Source organism: Meles meles, chromosome 14, assembly GCF_922984935.1.
Source record: "Meles meles chromosome 14, mMelMel3.1 paternal haplotype, whole genome shotgun sequence".
Taxonomy (NCBI): domain Eukaryota; kingdom Metazoa; phylum Chordata; class Mammalia; order Carnivora; family Mustelidae; genus Meles; species Meles meles.
Genome location: NC_060079.1, coordinates 58,125,280 through 58,135,314, shown reverse-complemented (window position 1 = coordinate 58,135,314; position 10,035 = coordinate 58,125,280). Strand labels below are relative to the sequence as shown.

The 10,035-nt window shown below is 39.8% G+C and overlaps 1 pseudogene; it reads left to right on the top strand.

Moving 5' to 3' along the window:
- Positions 1 to 253: 253 nt before the first annotated feature.
- LOC123956080 lies at positions 254 to 9,174 on the top strand (annotated as a pseudogene).
- Positions 9,175 to 10,035: the final 861 nt, after the last annotated feature.

The following is a 10,035-nucleotide window of genomic DNA, read 5'->3' as shown; positions in this document are numbered from 1 at the left end:
TGTAAATGGAAGCACCACATGTTTCTTCCATGCAGTAGCATTAAGAGCCAGGATACAAGTCACCACATTCCTCCTCTCATTTTTTTGCCTTGGTGATTATGGAAGCCTGTGTTGAGAGGAAGCATCCATCAGCCCGTGTCCCTGAAAGACTGCAATGAGCAGAGGCCCTCCAAACAATGTAAGACATGTGGCAAGTGAAAATTATAAAGTTACATTGTGGTTTCTGCTCTAGGCTGGAGTGGCTGGTGTCAAGATGGGCAAGTTCAAAAAACCCAGGAGGGTGGTGCTGGTCCTGGCAGGATGTTATTCCAGGCACGAAGTGGTCATAGTGAAGAACATTGATGCTGGCACTTAAGACCCTCCCTACAGCCACTCTCTGGTGGCCGAAATTGACCACAATCCCTGCAAAGTGATAGTTGCCATGAGCAAGAAGAAAATTGCCAACAGGTCAAAGATCAAGTCTTTTGCTTGCCCACACTGTACTTGGCAGATATCCCTTTGGACAAAACTGTCGTCAACAAGGATATCTTCAGAGACCCTGCTCTTAAAGGCAAGGCCTGAAGAGAGGCCAAGGTCCTTATTTGAAGAGAGGTACAGGACCCAGCAAGAACAAATGGTTCTTCCAGAAACTGCGGTCTTTTTTTTTTTTTTTTAAGATTTTATTTATTTGACAGACAGAGATCACAAGTAGGCAGAGAGGCAGGCAGAGAGAGAGGGGGAGGAAGGCTCCCTGCAAAGCAGAGAGCCTGATGCGGGCTCGATCCCAGGACACTGGGATCATGACCTGAGCTGAAGGCAGAGGCTTCAACCCACTGAGCCACCCAGGCGCCCCCAGAAACTGCGGTCTTAGACCTAGTTTGTTTCAGTCATTAAAAATATCCCAAAAATAACAAATAAACTAAAATTAAGGTTCTGTTGTATTGTGTTCAAAGCCACTGAGATCTAGGGGTTGTTTGCTGCTGTGGCATTGTCTAGTACACCGTGAGGTGTATGCTGCTTTCTTGCAAAGATTAGAAATTTGTAGCAGAGGCAGCTCTAGTCACCTGGTCTTATTCAAGGGGCCCTCTCTTTTTCCCTTCAAGCGCACTGAAAATCTCTTTTTTTTTTTTTTCTTTTTAAGATTTTTTTTATTTGTCAGAGAGAGAGCGAGCACAGGCAGACAGAGTGGCAGGCAGAGACAGAGAGAGAAGCAGGCTCCCCGCCGAGCACGGAGCCCGATGTGGGACTCGATCCCAGGACGCTGGGATCATGACCTGAGCCGAAGGCAGCCGCTTAACCAACTGAGCCATCCAGGTGTCCCCTGAAAATCTCTTTTTTATTCACCCCACTGTTGAACTTAATATGGATTTTACCTGGTAAGACAGCATCCGAAAATTTTTATGACTCGGCATTTACAAAGGTATACCTCAATGGATATTGTCTCTTGATGAAGAACGGCTTAGGCATTTTTTTTAAAGCCTCCTAGGGGCGCCTGGGCGGCTCAGTCATTAAGTGTCTACCTTCAGCTCTGGTCATGATCCCAGGGTCCTGGGATAGAGCCTCACATCCCTGGTGAGCAGGGAGACTGCTTCTCTCTCTCCTACTCCCCTTGTTCATGCTCCCTCTCTCGCTGTGTCTCTGCCAAATAAATAAATAAAATCTTTTAAAAAAATAATAAAAATAGGGTGCCTGGGTGGCTCAGTGGGTTAAAGCCTCTGCCTTCAGCTCAGGTCATGATCCCAGGGTCCTGGGATTGAGTCTCGCATCAGGCTCTCTGCTCAGCAGGAGGCCTGCTTCCCTCTCTCTCTCTGCCTGCCTCTCTGCCTACTTGTGATCTCTGTCTGTCAAATAAATAAATAAAATCTTTTAAAAAATAAAATAAAATAAAAAATAAATAAAAATAAAATAAAAAGCCTCCTAATTAAGTTCTCATCTTGTCTCCACATTTAACTGGAAAAATCATCCCTAACACACTCCTAATCTAAAGCAGCTCTTGATATTTCTTAAGACTGAACCCAGCAAAAGGCACTATCCATGAGATGTTCCAAATTCTGCAAGTCATTTCTTTCTTCAACATCTTTTTCTCAATTGTGTGGTGTTTCCACCCCTCCCCTCCACACTCCTGTCAGGCAAATTCAGCTGAATTTGTGTCAGTCTATCTGGTATTGACTACTTGAGCCTAAGAGTAAGAGTATAAAACCAAAATCTCAGCTCCCTTGCAGTTCAAGTGAAGAAAATGCAGGGTAGAGAGATGGCCAGAAATGCTTAAAAGTGCATTTCTGCACCTCTAAAGAATCTCTTTTCTCTATTTTTGGAACTTTGATTCCAGAATCAGTTAGTTATTGTTATTTAACCAATCATCTTAAAACTTCAAGACTTGAACTTTCTTGCACTGTACACAAAAATAAACTCAAAATGTGAGACCTGAAACCATAAAAATCCTAAAAGAGAACATAAGCAGTAATTCCTTGACAACACCATAGCATCATTTTTCTAGATATGTCTCCTGTGGCAGGGGAAACAAGAACAAAAAACAACAACAATAATCAACTACTGGGACATCAAAACAAAAAGCTTCTGCACAATAACAATCAACAAAACAAAAAGATGACCTACTGAATGGGAGAAGATGTTCGCAAAGGATATACCTGATAAGGGGTTTGTATCCAAAATATGTAAAGAACTTACACAACTCAACACCAAAAAAAAAAAAAACAACAAAAACCAAAAATCCTCCAAATAATCCAATTAAAAAATGGGCATAAGACATGAACAGACATTTCTCCAAAGAAGACATCCAGTTGGCCAACAGACACATGAAAAGATGCTCAACATCACTCATCATCAGAGATATAAATGCAAATCAAAACCACTATGAGATATTACCTCATACCTGTCAGAAGGGCTAAAATCAAAAACACAACAAACAAGTGTTGGAGAGGATGTAGAGATAAAGGAACCCTCACACACTGTTGGTGGGAATGCAAACTGGTGGAGTCACTGTGGAAAACAGTATGGAGTTTCCTCAAATAATTGAAAATACAACTGCCATATGATCCAGTAATTTCACTACCAGGTATTTACCCAATGGAAAAACAAAAACAATAATCTGAAAAGATATATATGTATAAATATGTTTGTATATATGTATATATGTGTATATATATATATATGGCAGCATTATTTACCATAGCCAAAACTTGGAAGCAACCCAATTGTCCATCAATAGATGAATGGATAAAGATGTGGTATATATGTATATGCAATGGAATATTAGCCATAAAAATGAACAAAATCTTGTCATTTGCAACAACATGGATGGACCCAGACAGTATAAGGCTATGAAGTAAGTCTGTCAGGGATAGACAAATACCATATGATTTCACTCATGTGTGGAATTTAAGAAACAAAACAGATGAACAAACAGAAAAAAAGATAAAACAAAAAACATACTCTTAACTATAGAGAGCAAACTGGTGGTTACCAGAGCAGGGGGTGGCGTAAGAGATGAATGAAATTGGTGAAGGGGATTAAGAGTACACCTATCATGATGAGCACTGAGTAATGTACAGAATTTTCAAATCACTATATTGTACTCCTGAAACTAATATAACACTGTACAGTAATTATACTAGAATTTTTTTTTAGAAAAACAAATTATTTTTTTTTAATGTTGAGGCTTACAACATCAAGTATTTATTATTTCTTATGGATATAAATATCAGCTTGACTGTTTTGTTGACCTGGGCTAGGTTTGGCTGTTCTCATTTGGGTTTTTCAATATGTTTGTGGTCATCTAAAGGAGTAGGTCAGAGACTCATGACTCATTTTTGTTTCATGTGGTCTCTTATTGTTCAGCAAACTCTACAGGCTTGTTTTCATAGCAATGGCACGATTCCAGGAGAAGAGTAGAATACCCAAGTACTTTTTCAAACCTCTGCTTGTAACATGTCTGCTATTATTCTATTGGCCAAAGAATATCATATGGGCAAGCCCAGAATTAGTATGGGAGAGCACTATCAAAGGCATGGCTACAGAGGACATCAGAGATAGGGACCATTAGTGCACTTCATGCATTAATTGATTATTTCTAATAATTACTAATCATTCATCCCAATGTATTAATCAGTGCAATCAATGTATCAGATAATGTACCTAGGAAAAATTAAGTTTGCATAACAAGCTGTGTCAGTTTATACTTTAAAACATTTGTCCTGGTGGTTGCTAGAAGGGCAGGGGACAAAATAGGTGAAGGGGATTAAGAAGTACAAACTTCCAGTTGTAAATAAACAAGTCATGGAGATGAAAAGTACAGCTTAGGGAATCTAATCAATGTTATAATAACATTTTATGGTGACAGATGGTGAGGACACCTATAATGATGAGCATTAAGTGATATACAGAATTGTCCAATCACTGTCGTACACCCGAAACTAATAAACCATTGTATGTCAACTATACTCAATAATGAAAATTTTAAAGATTTTTATTTTTTGAGAGAGAGAGAGAATGTGTGCATGCAGGTGGGAGGAGGCAGAGAGGGAGAGAGAGAATCTCAAGCAGATGTCCCACTGAGCGCAGAACCCAACGTGGGGCTTGATCCCACGACCCATGAGATCATGACCTGAGCAGAAATTACAAGTCAGACACTTAACCAACTGAGCCACCCAAGCACCCCCATAATAAAAATTTTAAAAATTAAAAACAAACAAACAAACAAACAAACAAAAACCTTTCCTAAAACCTGCTTGTAGATGTGGCTCTGGCCACCTACATGGTTGTAATTTGATGATGACAGTTCATAGCCTACCCACTAGGATCTGTGCACCTTTGGCCCTATTTGACTCTCTGTGTTCCTACCAAGAAATCCCGGCTCCCACAAACTCTTTTTAATGACTTCACAGTCATCTATACACTTGGCACCTAAGATATCTCTATCCTCTTGATAAGGAAGGGAACAATCCATGGGCAGGGTTTTGTTATTTGTTGTTGGAGGTTTTTTTTTTTTAATCCTGAAATGTTCCCTAAATTCATAGAAACTGTCATCCTGTGCATCAAGCCCCCATACACTACAGTTATAGGCTTCCATGGACTGAGTGTTTGTGTCTCCCCCACAAAATTCAGATATTGAAGTCCTAACCTGCAATGTGATGGTATTAAGAAGTGGGGTCTTGGGGAGGTAATTGGATTTAGATGAGTTCATGAGGGTGGAGGGTTCATGATGGGATTAGTGCCCTTATAAGAAAGGAAGACACCAGGGCTTCTTCTCTCTACCAGTGGGAAGGCAGAACAGGGCCCTCACCAAGAACTAAATCTGCCAACACCTTGTCCTTGGACTTCCCACCCACCAGGATTGTGAAAAATAAATGTCTGTTGTTTAACCCCCCAAGTCTGTGGTATTTTGTTGTAATAGCTCAAGCTTATTAAGACACAGACCACAGTCAAATACCATGTGTCTAAAAACAGTAGCATTAGAAATATAGTATAATATAAACTATGAAGTGTCAAGGTCAAAACAATCTATACACACATTAAAATCAAATGTCCAGGGGTGTGTGGCTGACTCAGTTGGTGAAGCATGCAACTCTTGATCTTGGGGCTATGAGTTTGAGCCCCACATTGAGTGCAGAGTTTACTTAAAAATAAAGCCTTAAAAAAAAAAAAAAAAGTTGGAACACCTGCATGGCTCAGTTGAGCATCTGACTAGTGATTTCGGCTCAGGTCTTGATCTCATGGGTCATGGGACTGAGCCTTTATCAGGCTCCCCACTCAGAGGGGAGTCTGCTTAAGATTCTCTCCCTCTGCCCCTGTTCCTACTTGCACTTTCTCTCTCTCTCTCTCTCTCAAAAATGAATAAATCAATCTTAAAAAAAAAAAAAAGCAAATGTTCAAAGCCATACCTAAAGCTTCTTCCTATGTAATTGTCACCTCCAAATTCTATTGTTTGTCATGTCATGCACTATTTCTGACCTATACACTAAATGCTAAAGCTTTCAAAGGGCTCATAAATAGCACCCCTCTTTCCTGCTGAGATTATTTAGAAATTGAAAAAGAAGACATTTCAGCTTCTAGACAACCCAAATAATCACCTTTATGGTTGATAAAGGCCAAGCCAGAAGACACAATTTAGAGTGACAGCCAAATACACCTGCTAACTGAAAACTAAAATTAGTCAGACTTCTTTATTCAGGCATAGGCCATTGAGGAGAGTTGTGGTCTTCCTGATTGGGGTTGGGGGATCTCTGATCCAGTAAGAACTAGTGCATAGAAAGTTAAAGTTACCTGCTTCCTGGTTCTTGCTTCCCTCGGGTTTATATTCTCCACGAGAACAAGAGTAGAAACCAAGCCAAGCAGATTTATGTTATTCATGGAACACACAGAGCTCAGATGCATTATTAATTGCTCTCTGGAAAGATTTAGTAAAGGATTGAAAGGACACTAATCAGGCGACCTCCACATTGAAGGATCTAACTCCCTAAAATCAACAAATAGAATATGAAAAACACTCAAAGGCATAATAGGAAAAAATTTCCTGCATTGGAGGAAAAAAAGAAAATATGCCTATTAAAGTGGAACTCTGAATTCCACTTTTGCTCATGAAGAAACTCAGTGAAGGCTATGTATGTAGCCTTTTCAACAAATGGTACTGGAACAATTGGACACAAATTGTTAAAAAATGAAAACTTATGTAAATTTCACAACTTATATAAAAATTTACTCCAAGGGGCTCCTGGGTGGCTCAGTGGGTTAAAGCCTCTGCCTTCGGGTCAGGTCATGATCCTAGGGTCCTGGGATGGAGCCCCACGTCAGGCTCTCTGCTCAGCAGGGAGCCTGCTTTCTCCTCTCTCTCTGCCTGCCTCTCTGCCTACTTGTGATCTCTCTCTGTCAATAAATAAATAAAATCTTAAAAAAAAATTTACTCCAAATAAATCACAAACTTAGATCAGCAGTGGTTACTGAAGAATTTTAATGCCAAAAATGTCCTTAACTAGTCACTGGTTTGAAAATATCTCTTCCTGCCAGATGTATCAATGTTGTCTGGCATTGGTCCTTATTCATTCATTCATTCGTTCGATCAAGTATGTCACTCTTCTTGAAGGACCTCAATACAAGGGAAAAAGAAATATTTGTTCTTCTCCAGTTATTATAACTGCTGATCTGTACCACGTTAATCTGCCAGAAGAGGTAAGAAAGAGCCTCACGTGGGGTCCTCCACTGCTGGGCACCTTGCATGTGCACCAGCACTATGCATTGGCTGGATTTACGACTCGCTCCCCAGATACCTCATGTCCTCTTCTACACTGAGCTACAGGGACAGCACTTCCTTGGATCTTTCGGGTTCTTGATAATTCTGCTCTCGCTTTACTAATTTTCTCAGAAGCAGCACAGAGAGAGAAAAAGGAAAAAAAGGCAACAGCAGTAATATTTCCATAACCATAAAAGGCTATCTGGTTGCAGGTCTTCTGACTCTTTGCCTGCTTTCTATTGCCAAACAGCACATTTATTAAAACATACCAAAAGCCAAATAGGCTGGTTGCTGGCAGCAAAGTTCATTTAAAGAACTGAAGTAGGAAGATTATAAAACTGGAGAGCTATGAGAACTACTTTCTGCAGAAAACTAAACAGCCAGGAAAGCACTGGAGCTTTTGTAACTGCACGAAATTGGTGCAAACGTTCCAATGCATCTGACGCACATTCTCTTTGAATGTGGCCCTATCAGAAGCAATATTATCAATGATGTACTAATATCAAAAATCAATATGAGATAGTAGCAATGACATCCTGATAATTAGATTTAGAAATTATCCAAACTGCATATTCTATTTCCTGTAAGTTACTGCATATTCTATTGCCTGTAAGTTACTGTTATTCGAGCTCTTAAACTTTGTTTTAGTTAAAAAAAAGAAAGAAAGAAAGAAAGGAAAAAAGGAAGGAAGGAAGAGAGAAAGGAAGAAAGAAAGAAAGAAAGAAAGAAAGAAAGAGAAAGCAAGCAAGCAAGCAAGCGAGCAGGGAAGGGAAGGAAGGAAGGGAGAAAGAAGAAAGGAAGAAATGTCCATGTGTATGTTCTTTGTTTTCTAAATCATCTCTTAACGAGCTGGATTTGACACTTTCATAAAAAGAAATCTTAGATCTTTCTGCCTAGCTTTCAACAGAGGATCCCAGTAGCAGAACCAAAGCGAGTTGGTGAGCTCCCAGTTAGGAAGGCTTTGTGTCCTGTCCCTTGTTAAGGATTATGGACATCAGCTCATTCTCAGGTCCAGTCAGTGTTGTTTCAAGCCCGATCTCACTGCTAGTTCACCCTTTAGAAAAATGTAGGCACTGTCAGCAAGTGGACTTAAGATTTGCAAGAAGCTTTACAGTTTACTGTTTTTACTGTTTAAAAAATTCTAGCAACTTGTGCATCTCCTCTTACACAAATCCTTTCTCGCTTTATCTAATCATATTTGTGATGATGTTTGCGACAATCTTCTAAACAGGAAGAAAGCTGGATTACTTTGGATTTTACACAGACTTTATTACATTATAGATGAGAAGTAGATATCTTTACCCCTTCTTCAGAGGCATAGGAAAAGACCCACTAATACGCTCAAGCCCTCCTCTCTAGGAAGTGGAAGAACGGAAACTTGGATTTAGGTTTCCTCAACAAGTCCACCAAGCTTTAACCTCTGTTCAAAATGTAATAACAACCCCTCATATAGTTATAGGAGGCAATGTGGAATTATCTAAAGCATTTCACATGCACCATCTCTATCTAATCCTCGAATTACATGTGCTATAAAGCAAACAGAACAAAGTATTGCATCTCCATTTTACAGATGTAAAAACCAAGGCCAGGAGAAAAGGGGTAGACAGTGGCCAGGTGAGATGGAGGAGCCTGGCTTTGGGACTCCTCACTCACACTATTCTGGTTCCACTCTGCCACTCATACTTCGCTTCTCATGTGCCTGCTTCCTCAGTTTATCTAATTACATTTGTCATACGCAGTTCTGCCTCCATACATGAAGAAACCTGGACTACTTGGATTTTAAGAGGATTGGGGGATTTTTTTATAGGCTGAAAGCGTCTGTTGAAGAGTTCTGCTCAGCAGGACTTGGAATGATAAATGAAGAGGATGATGACGAGGAGGGGGAAGAGAAAACAATCAGCAATTATTTACCACGGTGTCTGGAATTGTCCTTAGCATCCCAATCCTGAAGCTCTGTGCCTGGTCTGTTTAAAATACCTTTAGCGTGGAGCACTTGGCCGGCTCAATCCCTAGAGCATGGGACTCTTGATCTGGGCGGCTTTAGCTCAAGCTTCTCGTTGGGCCTAGAGTTTACTCAAAAAAAATTTTTTTTAATTAAAAATAAATAAATAAAATGTATTAAAATACTGTTAGTGTGGGTTTAAAATTTTTTTGATTGCATCATGAGCCATATGGATCAATACCTGAAAAGTGTCTTTAAATAATCTGTGAAGTTTTTATTTAAAAAATTAATTCTTAAAAAAATTGTAACAAAAAATTTTGTAGGCACAGAGAAATTCCAACAACTGGTTCCTGTGGGCTAGAATCATTTGATGTATACACTTAGGTCTTTCTGACATGCAGAAGGTGAGATCATGGTTATTTGAAAATAGAACTGTTAAAGATTGTGTCAAGACAGTTTCTTTCCTCCACTTTTTACCGTAACAAAAAAATTGTGTACTCCGGCCCCATGTGGTATCACATGGAAATCTAAATGTCCTTAAAATTTTCTTGACTCAGTCCAAAGAATTCAGAGAGCTGGACTGCACTGAATAAGAATACAACTGTGACTCAGAAGGTTTAAAAACTTGTCTCCAGGGGTGCCTGGGTGGCTCAGTGTGTTAAGCCTCTGCCTTGGGCTCAGGCCATGATCTCAGGGTCCTGGGATTGAGACCCTCATCGGGCTCTCTGCTCAGCAGGGAGCCTGCTTCCCCCTTTCTCTCTGCCTGCCTCTCTGCCTGCTTGTGACTTTTGTCAAATAAATAAATAAAATCTTTAAAAAAAAAACAACTTGTCTGCAAACACTGATATCAGTGAATATGAGGACCTCT